We start from the raw sequence: 15065 nt of genomic DNA, 5'->3' as shown, positions 1-15065 counted from the left end.
TCCCTCCCTTCCTTCCTTCCTTTCCTCCCTCCCTTCCTTCCTTCCTTCCTTCCTCCCTGCCTTTCCTCCCTCCCTCCCTTCCTTCCTTCCTCCCTTCCTTTCCTCCCTCCCTCCCTTCCTTCCTTCCTTCCTCCCTTCCTTTCCTCCCTCCCTCCCTCCCTTCCATGATTCCTAAGGGTCAGAGCCACCGCATGGTCCGACGGTTCTTGCAGAGAACCTTGACTGAGTAAGCTTTGGGGCTCTGGACTCACAATAACCTCTGTGCAAATCTGGCCCCACCACTCCTAGATATGTAAGTTCAAGCAAGTAATTTAATCTCTTGGAAGTGTCAGTCCTCTCATCTGTAAAATCATGATACTTGTCGTGAGGATTAAATCAGTCAGGCTTATAAAGTACTAAGCACAGTATGTGGCACATAAAAAGTGCCTGATAAATGTTAGCAATTCTTATTATTAGATATGGGAGATGAAAGAGAAAGAAATCAGGGGCGATTCTTAGGTTTCCATTTACAGTATATAAAGTAATCATAAGTATCTCACTCAAGTTAATTCTCCTTTTGCGTACAGCAGATAGCCTTTTGAGTACAAAAGAGATTAGGAAAGCCTTCCTTTCTTTCCTCCCCTCTCCTACATTTCTTGACCCCTCTAGCTTTCATGGCTAATGGAGGATAAACTATAAGATGATCCATCAAAATAGACATAAAGAAGACTCCCCGACTCTGTGGTTTAGAGGGTGGCCTTTCACCACATTACTTCAGGCTCACCAGCTTCCAGCAGGAGACAAGCTCTGAGAATGTTCTTCTGCCCTGTGGAGGACAGGCCCACGCTAGAGCACCTTCTTGTAACGAGGGAGAAAAGCTATCTACCTTCCCCGAGGATCTGAAAAACTGGGTGGAGGTATTCCAAATTAAATGCTTTTTATAGAGTTTTATTTAGAACAGTTTAGCTGTTAAATACGCGCTAGCAAGCACACGGCAAAGTGTGTCCTAACGCGTGATCTTCCCCTTCCCAAACACACTTACAGGGCTCAAGGCAGAGCCAAAACCCAAATCATAGAATGGAACATGGAGGTATAAAACTAGCAAAATGGCATAGAAAGGGAAAATGTAAGTGCCTGAACAAAATTTTAGGAAATTTGTACAGTAAACCTGGGATGAGGAAAATCTAGCTGAAGCCCTTTATGTGAAAAGTGCCGTGGGTTTTAGGTGATCTGCCAACTCCCTGGACTCAACAGTGCAATTCTTGGCTTGTAGAGCAACGGGTGTGATCTCAGGCTGCGCGGTAGAAGTACAATATCCAAGTAATGGGAAACCTCAGCTTCCTCACCTGCCATTTAGGGCCCGGATGAGATGATTTCCGAGTCCCATACAGCTCTGAGGTTTTATGAGTCTATGACTCTCTGACTTTACAGTTCTAAACTCGAACTCCTGCATTTTCAGGAAATGCCCACAGACAAGATATATAGGCTTGATGAAAGCAGATAATTCATTTCTCTGCTTAACTCTCTAGCCTGAATTCTCTCCAGTGCGAGAAAATCTTTTTGTGTGCTGATGTGCCCCACGGAGACCTCCTGAAGCGCACGTGACACAGGAGCAAAATTGTGTCTGTCTGTTTCACACCAGGTCAGGCTTTGCACAAGACTACTTCTCTTGAGGTGGCAAGCTTGAGCAACCAGTTTTTCCTGAAGTTTGCCTGATAAGTATGTTTATGATGAGCTGTACTGTCATTCTTCTATCTTGCCATAGCCTTGGAGGGCCCCTCCCAAGCTGACTGGCTGTCTAGTGACATTGGTAGTCAAGGATTTGGGATGCAGAGATCAAGGTCAACAGGGGACCATGACGGAAAGGACTAGAGAGCCCTAGGACGCAGGCCCCTTACTAGGCTCTCCTGCCTTTGGGCTGAGGGAGGGCATGGAGTCCAGTGTAACGGGAAGCCTGTGATGGTTTTGTGGGCAACCAGGGAGCTTGCCCCCTCCATCACTGTGGCTGCCATTCTCATCTGGACCCCCTCATCTGGCATTTTCCAGCACTTTAAACATCTTTTGAGACAAGGACAGCAAAAGAGAACAATCATGGGGAAAGCCAAGCTTTAATAAAAATAGAATTCCAAATATTTCAGCTGGGATCTCTTTGTCTAGCTAAAAGAGATTTAGAGAGTGGATCAAAAGACCTGCATCTCCTTCTCGTGCTGCAGTTACCCAGGTGTATGCCTTCGGGCAAGCCACTCAATAATCCTGGGCCCTTGTTTCCTCACTTGTAAAATGAGGAGAAAGCCCACCTGGCTACTTTCAAGAGTGGAGGAATCCTTTTAGCCGACCCTGGTTCACGGAGGCCCCCTGACTGAGGACCAGGTCATATACTGAGCAGGGAAGGAGTTGTGTATAGGCTTGCAGGTGAACTTCGTGTAGCCCATTAGAAGGACCCTAGAACAGAAGTGTTTCAGGGGCAATAAGCAAGAACTGAAATCCCAGGACTGCCGGGTTCCTGCCTCAGGTAAGTCCCTCCCAGGTAGTGGTTGAGTTTGTCCAAGTCTCACTTTCTTCATTCTGTCGGGCAGAAGAGGCCACAGAGAGGGGGGCTATGGCCACCAGACCATGTTCTGTAAAAAGAGAGAGGTAGCAGAAAGGCCAGAAGAAGAGTAACCCCACAAATGGACCACAGCTGACTACCCCATTCTCTTCCCAGATGGGAAGGGGCCTGGGAGCCAGGGGCATCCCTGGCTGCCTGGGTTCTTTCCTCTCCTAGGCAGCACAGCTACTAACTGGGGCAAGGAAATCAAAACCTTGGACAAAAAGGGTAAGTCTAGGAAATGCTAAATTAGATGGGCTTTTGGAGATTTTTGTGGGATCTGTAGGCATTTATATTTTCAGGGGAGAGTCCTTCCTATTTTATTCTGGTACAATATACAAAACCTAACATTAACCATCGTAACCACTTTTACATGTATAATTCAGCGGAGAGGCCCATTTTGATGACTTCAGCTCTCTCCCTGTGCTGAGGTAGATTGTGTAGTCTCTGCTGGCAAAGTTCTTGGTTGGCCTGTGGGGTCAGACTGCAGGGTCCTAATGGTTAAGGTTAAGGTGGGTCTGGCTCCTGCAATAAGGAAACACCCCAAAATACCACATACACGACGGGAAATTATTCAGTGGTCATTTCTCCTTGATATGGGTGAGATCTCATTTGCTACTGTGTCCCTTTTATTTTTATCCCTGTCGTGGCTCTAAGAACTTGTCCAGACCCATGGCTTGCCTTTGGGCCTGTTTTCTTTTGTTAGGCTACATTTTTGTTCTCTGCAGACTCCTGGCTTATTCTGGCCATGAAAAACCTATTCTCCCTGGGATCTGACTTGCCTGTCCCTTCAGGGGTCCTGCATTGCTTCTGTGTCAGATGTGATGCTCAGCTTCCTCCGGAATGGGATGCTCACTGTTCTTCCAAGCAGATTGTGACAGGTCCAAAAACAACCTTCATTTTTTTTTTTGGCCACAAACCAGCTGTTCCTGTAACCTCTCAGCCCTTGTCAATAGCCTAAGTCATTTAGACAAGAAGCAAAGTCCTCTTTGATCTAATCTCCTTTCTTTGCTCTCAGCCATTCAGTCAGGTGGCTAAGAACAATCAGATTTTCTTCCAACTATTGATCGTTTCTATTCTTCCTTTCCTCCTCTGCTCCCCACGGCCCATGCCCATTTCTAGGTCATTACCACCTCTAATGTCATCTACCGCTTATCTGATTCGACTCCCTGTGCCAGGCTGATGCCAGACCTATCTTCATTCATCACGTCATGCCTGTTCGAAACTTGAAGCTCTTCCCAACCCTATCTATAGGCTTCTTGCCCTTATCCGGCTGTTAAATTTCCCCTAATTTGATCCCAGTCTAGACAATTCCTCTGCCAGGCAGTTATATTGTAATGGAAAGTTTAATGGATTTGCGATTAGTTGACCTGCTTTCAAATCCCAGCTCTGGCCTCAGCAGAACCACCTGGAGGAACTCACTGACTCTTGGAGACTTGGATCCCCATTTGCAAAGTGTCATAGGGAATTTCACCAGGATTTAATGAGGTGTGTGGAGGCAAGTTAGCCTTGTGCTCAGAAACCACATTTGAGCTGACCGCCTTGACTCAAATCCAGGCTTTCTCGCCTGGCAACTGTGTGACCTGGAGCAAGTTCCTTCACCTCCCTGGGCCTCATCTCTTGCAGCTGTAAAATGGAGATACAACCAGTACATACCTCATAGGTCTGTAGTGACGATTCAATGAGGTAATGCATGTAAAGTGCTTAACACAGAGCCTGGCACAATGTAAGCTCTACTGGGCATAAGCTATTATTATGTGCAAGAGACCTAGCACAGTGCTTGATACCTGACCAGCACTTAATAAATGTTTGCTAGGTTTGTTGATGAATTCATTTTATCCATGTGATCTCATTTCCCACTAATTCTTGCTATGCACGTTCTTGTGCCACTCTTCCTCCAGACAGGCTGACTGCCTTGGCTTTTCATGAATACATTTCCCACTTTTCTTGCCTTTGGTTACAGCATGTCTCTTTTCTAGATTGTCATAATTTATTTTCCCTGCCTATCCAAAGTCTTCCCACTCCTTTTTTTTTTTTAATTTATTTATTTTTGGCTGTGTTGGGTCTTCGTTGCTGTGCATGGGCTTTCTCTAGTTGTGGCGAGCGGGGGCTACTCTGTGTTGTGGTGCGTGGGCTTCTCATTGCAGTGGCTTCTCTTGTTGCGGAGCACGGGTTCTAGGCGCGCGAGCTTCAGTAGTTACGGTGCACGGGCTCAGTAGTTACGGTGCACCAGCTCAGTAGTTGTGGCTCAAGGGCTCAGTAGTTGTGGCACGTGGGCTCAGTAATTGTGGCTCACAGGCTGTAGCACACAGGCTCAGTGCCTGTGGTTCACGGGCTTCGCTGCTCTGCGGCATGTGGGATCTTCCCGGACCAGGGCTCAAACCCATGTCCCCTGCATTGGCAGATGGATTCTTAACACCTGCGCCACCAGGGAAGCCCTAAAGTCTTCCCACTCTCTAAGGTCCGTCCTACACCCTGCCTTCATGAAACCTTCCCTCGTCACTTCGGTACGTATTGATTTCTCACTTCTCTGAGCCAGTTACCTTCAATTTAGCATCTGGTACACTTAGATGCTCTCTCCTGTGTATTTGTTTTATGTCTTCCACTAGTTTGGAAAATATTCCTCAGTCTAGCATTGTTTCAGAATACACAGTAAACGTAGTGAATATTTAAACTACTAGACGACCTTATCAATTCCCACTATCTCTCGGGATAGTTTGCATTCCCAGATTGTATTGAGGGTGAAATTTGGAGAAAGGGACAGAGGGTGTCTGAGGGTGAGGAAGGGTCTGGAATTCTGAAACAGCTTTTCACACCTAGAGTCTCTTATCAACAGAGTGGCACATGAGGGTGAGGAGATGGGGGGGCAAGGGTCTCCTAGTAGGTGGGCCAAGGACCTATGGCCTCTGGGCCAAAGGTTTGGAGAAATGCTTAAGCCCAGGTGAGGCAGACCATTGCTGACACAGACAGCAAAGTGTCCCTATTCGAATCTGGTTCTTGCTATGACAGGTTTTGCCTTTACCCAGTTTCTCAAGCCTCTTACATCTTTGCACAACATTTGCCCTATTGAGAAACCGGTTTTGCATGAAACCTCCCATGGCTTGAAGCAAACATCCATGATGGTGTTTGCATACCATTGGGGTTTTACTCCTCCCCTATGTGCCAATAAGGGTGAAGTGGCATTCAGATGACGTGATCTGAAGGACATCACTGCAGCCTCCAAAACTGAGAATCTTTGAACTATGTGAAAGGTTCCTACCAGGATTTCACAATGACAGAGAAGGCCAGGAAAGACTAAGTCTAGAAGGCAAGGTTAAGAACATTGTCTTTACATCAGTTTTCACGAAGCCTTCTCAGAGTACAGCAGCCACATTGATCTCCCCGCCTCTGAATCCTGTAGTCCATACCGTCTAGACTACACAGTTTAGTCCTGGTTGTATATTGTCTTCTAGAAACTGCTTTGTGTGTTAGTTGCAAGTTCCCTGAGAATACAGACTATCTCTTATATTTTTTTAAAATTAATTTATTTTATTTTATTTATTTTTGGCTGTGTTGGGTCTTCGTTGCTGCTCGCGAGCTTTCTCTAATTGTAGTGAGCAGGGGCCACTCTTCATTGCGGTGCACAGGCTTCTCATTGTGGTGGCTTCTCTTGCTGCGGAGCACGGGATCTAGGTGCGCGGGCTTCAGTAGTCATGGCTCCTGGGCTCTAGAGCGCAGGTTCAGTAGTTGTGGTGCACGGGCTTAGTTGCTCCGCGGCATGTGGGATCTTCCCAGACCAGGGCTCGAACCCATGTCACCTGCATTGGCAGGCAAATTCTTAACCACTGTGCCAGCAGGGAAGTCCTCTTATACTTCTTTGTCGGCCCGTGTGGAGCCTCTCAATACGATTTAACTCAGTGCTGGGCACGATAAGTTTCTCAACAATAAGTGTTGATGAATTTGTTTTTGGAAATTCAAACGCATAGAAAGTGGCTCCACAGAGGAGAATTAGAAGGCCTGTTTCTTCTTAAAGTGGTGGGTGTTGGAGCCCCATCGTCTCTGGTGTCGTTGTCAGTACCAGCAGCCTCCTTTCTCAGGTCAGGGAGTCATGACAGTACAGGCAGGACACACGTTTCCTGTGCTTTCCCACCTAGGAGAGAAAGATGTTTTACCCAGTGCCTGAGACCCCTTCCCGATTCCGCTTTCCCCTCCCAACCATGAAGGCCATACAGTGAGAGCTACGAGGGGCATCAGAGATTGGCTGACTCAGTTCCTTGATTTTGTAGATGAGGAAACTTGGGGCTCAGAGACGAGTAGTTGAGGGTGGTGGAGAGAGGATGTATAAGCTTTGGAGTCAGGTGGAACTGGACTTGAATCCCAGTTCTGTCCCTCTTCTGCTGTGTGATTGTGGGAGCGTCTCTTCACATCTTGGAGGCTCAGTTTCCTCATCTTTAAAATGGGGATAATAGTGCCTACCTATGGGGGTCGGTGTGAGAATTAAGTGAAATAATGTGTGTAAATATAGTGCTTGGCAATAGAGATGCTCAGTACTTGTGGGCTCTCTCTCCTTTGCTTCTCTAGAGTGTCCTGCCCAAAGTCATCAAACAATTTAGTGCTGGCCTCTCCTGTTATTCAAGCTAAATATTCTTTCAATTACATACTAAGGCTAGCCTCTTACAAGAAAATTAAGATCAAGCATTAAAAATTTTTAAAATTACTTTCACTGGGGAGGACTTCCCAAGTGGTGCAGTGGTTAAGAATCCACCTGCCAATGCAGGGGACATGGGTTCGAGCCCTGGTCCGGGAAGATCCCACGTGCCACAGAGCAACTAAGCCCGTGTGCCAGAACTACTGAGCCTGCGCTCTAGGGCCCGCGAGCCACAACTACTGAGCCAGTGCATCGTAACTACTGAAGCCCGCTCACCTAGAGCCCGGGCTCCACAACAAGAGAAGCCACCACAATGAGAAGGCAGCGCACCTCAATGAAGAGCTGCCCCCGGTCCTGCAACGAGAGAAAACCTGCGCGCAGCAACGAAGACCTGACACAGCCCAAAATAAATAAATTAATTTTTTAAAATTGACAGTTTAAGGCAAAAAATCATATATTTACAAACAAAAATTACTTTCACTGGGGATTTGGACCAATTTATTTTGAGCTGATTTATATGCCTCAGAGATAACTTAAAAGACAGGAATACTGAATTTCAGAGTGAAATTCAAAGGTGTTGAGGTTTTAGCCATTTCCAACTACAGTGTTTGAACTCCTGGTACTCCTAAAATAGTACTGATGGCCTTTTACCCCTTTAAACAAAAAATTCCAGTCTCTGATATATGTACATGCTTTGCTTTGCAACCTGATATTTTTCACCTGTCTTTCTCAAGACATACTCTGCTGTCCATTCATCATCAATTGGAGCTAAAACGAAAACACTGCTGTTAAAGTTCTTTTAAAAAAATTTAAAAATGTATTGGTAATGATCATGGGGGACTTGTGGGGTGGCTTAGTCTCAGAAATGAAACGGACATTTGTATCTTTTGTAAAATTTAAGGATTGATGATAAACCTTTCTTTCCCAAGCTGGAGAAGATTCACTGCGATCATTATTTCTTTGAAAATTTGTAGTTAGCTAATATTCATGGTGTTTGGCTGCAAATATATCTTTCAGTGTGGAGCAGAACCAGGATTAGTCCAGAAGAAAAATCTTGGCGTGAAATACCTCCTAACTGTGACTATTTATCAGTCTCCAATTGTGGTTGACAGCTCATCATTTCGTGAATCATTTGGGTCCTGCAAGGCAGAGGGACGAAGCAGGGGCAAACCTCCCTGAAGTTTCCTTTGTGGAAGGTGTGGTGGGCAGAATAATGGTCCTTCAACGTCCTTGTCCAAATGCTCAGAGCCTGTGAATGTTGGGCTACACTGCAAGGGAGGATTACAGTTGCAAATTAGCAGATTTAACAAAATGGGAGTATTCTGTGTTATCCAGGTGGGCTCAGTGTAATCACAAAGATCCTTAATAGGGGAAGACTGGGCAGAGAAGAACCAGGGACACGGTTGGTGACGTGAGAAGAACTCAACCCACTGTTGCTGGTTTTGAAGATGGAAGAAGGGACCACGAGTCAAGGAATGCAGGCACCTCAAGAAGCTGGAGAGGACAAGGAGATGCATTTTCCCCTAGAGCCTCCAGAGGAGAACACGGCCCAGCTGACACCTTGACTCTAGCCCAGTGACCCCCATTTTAGAATTCTAGAACTATAAGATAATAAATTTGTGTTGTTTTCAGATACTGTTTGTGGTAATTTGTTTACAGCAGCAATAGAAAACTAACACAGTCTCTCCAAACAAAGGTTAATAGACCATCTTGCCCCAAAGGTGCTGCCTGGCATTCTGGGATTTCACGCAATCATGGGCAACAAAATTCCCAAAGGGACTGAGACACAGGGGGAGACTGAGAGCCATACTTGTTATTTATGTCACATAATTTATAAAGAGTTTCACTTAATATTTCCATTTAATCCTCCCATCAGTTCTATGAGGTGGAAATTTTTATTATTCCATTTTGTAAACAAGAAAGCTGAAGCTTAGAGAGTTAATTTTTCTTTCTTTCTTTGTTTTCTTGGCCGCAACGCATGGCTTTGTAGGATCTTAGTTCCCTGACCAGGGATCAAACCCGGGCCCTCAGCAGTGACAGCGCAGAGTCCTAACCCCTGGACCGCTAGGGAATTCCCTAGAGTTAATTTTTCTAAAATCAGATAATAGTAAGTAGTAGAGTTGAGATTCACAGATGTGGTTCCAAACTCAAGGTGCATCACTACTTTGATATCTGTCTTGCCCGGAGAGCCATTCAACTAGGAAGTCAATACTTACAGAGATTGCTCATTAGTTAAGGTAATTTCTCTAATAAATGGAGGTTGTGGGGAGAGGTGCAGATAATACTTTGCAGGGGGTGTCCACTCTCCATATGTCTGCTTCTTACGAATGTGGAGTCTTCCTAGAATGTACCTTTTGTCAAAAACATCACTGGCCAGTGGTGGCTACTTGCTGAATATTTTTAATTCCCTGTCCACCATAAACGTAAATTTCACATGGCTAAATTATAACTCAACCCCACCTCCCTCACCTCAATCTGACCTCCACCCTGACTTTGCTATTTCTTTTAAGAATTTCATCATTAACCCTGTCACCTAGATTCAGCAACTATAAGAACAGTGACAGCTAACCCTTATTGGGAATACATTCCAGTTATTGTGCTAAGTGTTTTAGACGTCATCCATTGAATCCTCCCAACGACCCTATGAGGAAGGTACGATTATTAACCCTATTTTATAGCTGAGGAAATTGAAGCTTATGTAAGTTGCCGAAGGTGACACCTTAGCATCATCTTTTTTTTTTTTTTTTTTGCGGTACGCGGACCTCTCACTGTTGTGGCCTCTCCCGTTGCGGAGCACAGGCTCCGGACGCGCAGGCTCAGCGGCCATGGCTCAAGGGCCCAGCCGCTCCGCCGCATGTGGGATCTTCCCAGACCAGGGCACGAACCCGTGTCCCCTGCACTGGCAGGCGGACTCTCAACCACTGCACCACCAGGGAAGCCCAGCGTCATCTTTAATTACTCATCTCCTCCGCCCTCCAGAGCGCATGAATCACCAAGTTCTCTCAGTCCTCCTCTGTACTATTTCTTGCAGTTGTTTCCGTGTCCATTGCCACTGTATCAACCTTGGCTCTTTTTGAGTTATGCCTCAGTTATTGCTAGAGCCCAATACAGTCTCTCTTGTTCTATGATTCCCCTTCCTCAGATCTTTCTAATATGCTTTGGTCAGACTAAGCCACCTAAAATCCCACTTTTATCCCATCTTTTTTGAGTTCAAACCTTTAAACTAGAGAAGATACGTCCAGATGTCCTCAAAGGTTATCCTTGGACAGTGTGATGGTGGCAATATTTTTTTGAAAAATTAAATAACTTCATTGTATTAAAATTAAAAGGAAAAACTGTTACAACTATAGGTTGAAATTATAGGGCCAGATACATAATAAAGATAAGCAAACATTATACCCTATAAGTTTGTAGGTCAAACTTCATTTGTTCCAGCATTGGGGAGCTCTCATTGGTCATCTGACCATTCCAAATATGCAATTCCACTTTTTAGAAGCAAATCTTTGCATTAAAAAAGGTTATGTAAATCTTCTTAGTGTTTCCATATATTTATAAACTTCATTACTAGTGGTAAGACAACAAAGGTATATGGTAAAAGAAAAACTGAGTCAAAATACTACCAAAGGATATAGCAATAAAAAACTTTGATCTCTCTCCCAAGGATAACCATTGAATAAGGTGATTTGAATTTTCTTCTTTACACTTTACATGTTTCTGTAATTCACAGACTTTTAGCAATGGACATGTATTGCTTTATGATAGAAAATAAGACCAATAAAGCATAATTTTTAAAAAGGAACCAAATTATTGATCATTCCCTGCTACTTATAATAGAAAAGCTAGTTTTTTTGGCTGAGGCCCTGTGTAATCTGGCCCCAAAACACTTTCCAGGCTTATTATAAACTGTTGAATACAAATGTTCTGCTTCAGTTAAACTATTTTAAACACCTTTTCCCTGCTGTGTCTCCAACTGTGTGTTTTCTCTTCCTGGAATGAGCTTCCCCTTCTCTTTTAATATCCCAATTCAATCTATTGTTCACTATCTAAGTCTGTTCTACATACAGCCCTTCCTAAAAAGGAAGGAATCAGTATGTAGTGAGTATTTACCGTGTGGAATTATGCATTATATTTGATGCTTTCCTTGGTAGTCATTTGAAACCCACAACAGCTCTGGACGGTTGGTGTTAACAACCTTCATATTGAAGATGAGGAAACGAAGTTTCCCACAAGTTACGTAGCCAGTATGCGGCAGAGCTGGACTCTGGAGCTGGCTGTTCTGCCCCAGCTCAGACAGCCCTCATTTTTTCCAACTTCTGTAGCTTTTATCCAACTTCATTATTTATCTAAGTTTGACCCATAATCATAAAAGTTCATTCTAAGAGAGTGGCATTGCTTGTAGTACTACTTTGAACTACTTATATTTTGTATTTTCTTGATCTTCTCCACGAAACCTCCTGTAAGAAAACTTGGGTTGAGTTCTAACTTGCGATTTCCTAGTTCTGCGTCTCTGAGCCAACTCCTTAAACTTTCTCAGGCTCAATTTCCTCCACTGTAAAATAGAAAAGAAAATAATAATACCTAACTCTTCTGGTCGTTATGAGAGTTAAAAACCCAGTATATACCTTGTACAAAAGAGCTGAGTGTTTCTGTGTTGGATTTAACATGGTGATATTAGTTTATTTTCAAATTCCATTTAATTATTAGTTTCTTTATAGTAGTTTTTTTCTTTTTAACATCTTTATTGGAGTATACTTGCTTTACAATGGTGTGTTAGTTTCTGCTTTGTAACAGAGTGAATCAGCTATACATATACATATATCCCCATATCTCCTCCCTCTTGCGTCTCCCTCCCACCCTCCCTATCCCACCCCTCTAGGTGGTCACAGAGCACTGAGCTGATCTCCCTGTGCTACGCGGCTGCTTCCCATATAGTAGTGGCTTGAGATAGTCCTAAAAACTCAGTGATCTAAAGAGAACTAGATGTTTTTCTTCAATACATTAAAACACTGGCTTTACACAAATTTTAAAAAGTACTTTTTAATCAAAATAGTATTTTGCTGTTTGGTCAGAATATACTATCTTGCTGTTTAACCAACGTTGAATAAGAGGTTCTGTTACTAGTTTAAGACTGTTCCCAAAGGTAATGTTTACATTTATAAACACGAATTATTATTGAACATTGTCATTTTTAGTCCAGAAAACCACTGAGCGCTTCGAGAGCTACACTTACTCAGGAAATGGAAGAACCATTTAAAGATCACTGGTCTTCAAAAACAGACACCACTTTTTCATATTCTTTATATCAGAGGAAGAAAAGGACATCACTGCATTCACTCCAATTATTTTCCTTTAGAGTCAGATGAAAAGAAGCGAAATTCACAAATAGTTTTTAGCTTTGATTTACTTTCCCCCCCTACGACCGCTATCATTTATAAAAGAACTTTTCAGCCTTTTGAAAGATAAATACATCTGATGTTAGATATGAGAATTCTTTTATTCTTAATATTTTATTTCACAGTTATTAAAAGACTTGTCAAAGCAACCTTGACAAAACCCCCAAATGTGTGTTCTACATAACATTGAAAATCAAGTTTGGGCTGTAGATAGAAAAAGTCCATCCGCAACTCTCCTAAGATTGCGACTGAGAGATTCTCATTTCTCAGGGCGCTTCCCGAATACCTGTTTGTTATGAATCGTTTGATTAAAATAAAACAACCAGGGCTTCCCTGGTGGCACAGTGGTTGGGGATCTGCCTGCCCATGCGGGGGACGCGGATTCGTGCGCCGGTCCGGGAAGATCCCACATGCCGCGGAGCAGCTGGGCCAGTGAGCCATGGCCGCTGGGCCTGCGCGTCCGGAGCCTGTGCTCCGCAACGGGAGAGGCCACAGCAGTGAAAGGCCCGCGTACCGCAAAAACAAAAACAAAAACAAAACAACCAAGTAGTCTGGTTATCAGGTCATTAGGATCTTTGTAGGATTGAAATGTCCTACATTTGCCTGAAGCTGGGCAGGATCTTTTTTTCTCCCCTTGATACGCAATCTCCTTGAAAAAATAGTTTCTATTCCACTGTTTCTCATTCCCTGGTGAACTCACTGCAATCTTGCAAGACTGTCTTTGGTGAAACCACCCTCTTCACGGCCACTTAATTGCCAAATCAAGGGAAACTTTTTAGACCTTATCTTCTCTGAGTATTACTTCACTTGAAACACACTCTTTCCCTGCTTGAAACGCTTTTTTCTTAGCATTCTGTAACAGCCACGTCCACTGCCTTTCTTTCTGCTTACCCGTGTCTCCGCACTCTTGACTCAATCCTGGGATTACCTGGCTTTTTGTTTGTTTGTTTAAAGAATCAATTATATATTTATTTATTTATTTTTGGCTGCGGTGGGTCTTTGTTGCTGCGCATGGGCTTTCTCTAGTTGTGGCGAGCAGGGGCTACTCTTCGTTGTGGCGCGCGGGCTTCTCATTGCGGGCTTAGTTGCTCCTCAGCACGTGGGATCTTCCTGGACCAGGGCTCGAACCCGTGTCCCCTGCATTAGCAGTATTAATTCTTGACCACTGTGCCACCAGGGAAGTCCCATACCCGTTTTAAAAATCTTTGGCTAATTGATAAATGAAAAGTCATCTAGTTTTTGTAATTGTGTCTGTTTACATATTTGCCACACAAAAATCAAACATACACTGATAACAGGGTTGTTGCCATTTATTCTTTCTTGGTTGTACATCTTAATTTGACGTTGAGGCTTTTCATCTCTTTCAGAGAGGGGATTGTATGTTTACGAACACCTTCACCTCCCTCCTTCCTTCCATTTGCTTACAAATGAGCATGTATTTGTTTAATTTAATTGAATGGAATTGAACACTTCATTCCCATTAGACTTTTAAGCACTATACTTGGTCCAGGTTCTTCATAAACCTTCCAATGAGGAGCACGGAGCACTGTACTGAAAGATGGGAGAACCGTTTCTAATCCCAGTTTAGTCCCTAACTAGCTGTGCATTCTTGGGCAAGCCACTTAACCTCTCTGGACCTTCGCTCCCTTTTATGTAAAGTGAGTGGGATGGCATCAGATAATGTCTTAGGTGTCTTCTTGTTCTCACGTCACAGAGGTAAGATTTTCTTCCAGAAATTTCCTTCAGAGGCAAACTCTTAGAATATTGCCTCCTACTCTGCCAGAAGAGTGCTCTCCTCCAACATAGTGTCACCTCTTTGAGGCAGAACTTGGTTCCTTCTAGAGCTGTGATTCGTTTGTATGGGACCATGAGCCCTAGGACAGTAGCAGCAACTACCATCCAAAAAACACAGCCAAGACTTAAAGGTAAAGTAGGTCTTATTCGTTTTGTGCGTGTATTGAAAATGCTTTGAAAACCTGTTGAAAGCGAGGGATCCACTCAGGAAAACACACATAAGCATATACGTACAAAATTTTAGGGGGCTCCTAGACCATCTAAAGCCCGTCCACGTACTCCCTGGAAGCCATGAACCCTAGGCTAAGAATATTTGATTTGGGAACATTAATGGGACCCCTGGAGATAAAACAAAATTATCAGAAATGCTTACTTCCCATTGGAAAAGGGAGGTGCTAAATTAAATATTTATAGAATATTATCAAAACTCCCATTTCAAAACTAAACTCTTATGCTTACTTGTAAATACCTTCTTCATAAACCAGGTCATGTGCTAACCTGCTTAAATTTGCAGAGTAGAATGCAAATTCCTTACCGTGCATTGTAAGGTCCTGTATGGTCTGGCTCCTGTTCGCCATCACTTTATACTTTTGAGCTCCACTGGCCTCCCTTTTGCCCTGGGAACATACCGACTCCCTCCCTACAAGTCACTCTGTTTCTGCTGAACAGTCTCAGTGACCTGCTG

This window comes from Monodon monoceros, unplaced genomic scaffold (assembly GCF_005190385.1).
Source record: "Monodon monoceros isolate NGI ecotype Baffin Bay Population unplaced genomic scaffold, NGI_Narwhal_1 Super_Scaffold_6, whole genome shotgun sequence".
Classification (NCBI taxonomy): Eukaryota; Metazoa; Chordata; class Mammalia; order Artiodactyla; family Monodontidae; genus Monodon; species Monodon monoceros.
This window is presented reverse-complemented; position numbering follows the sequence as displayed.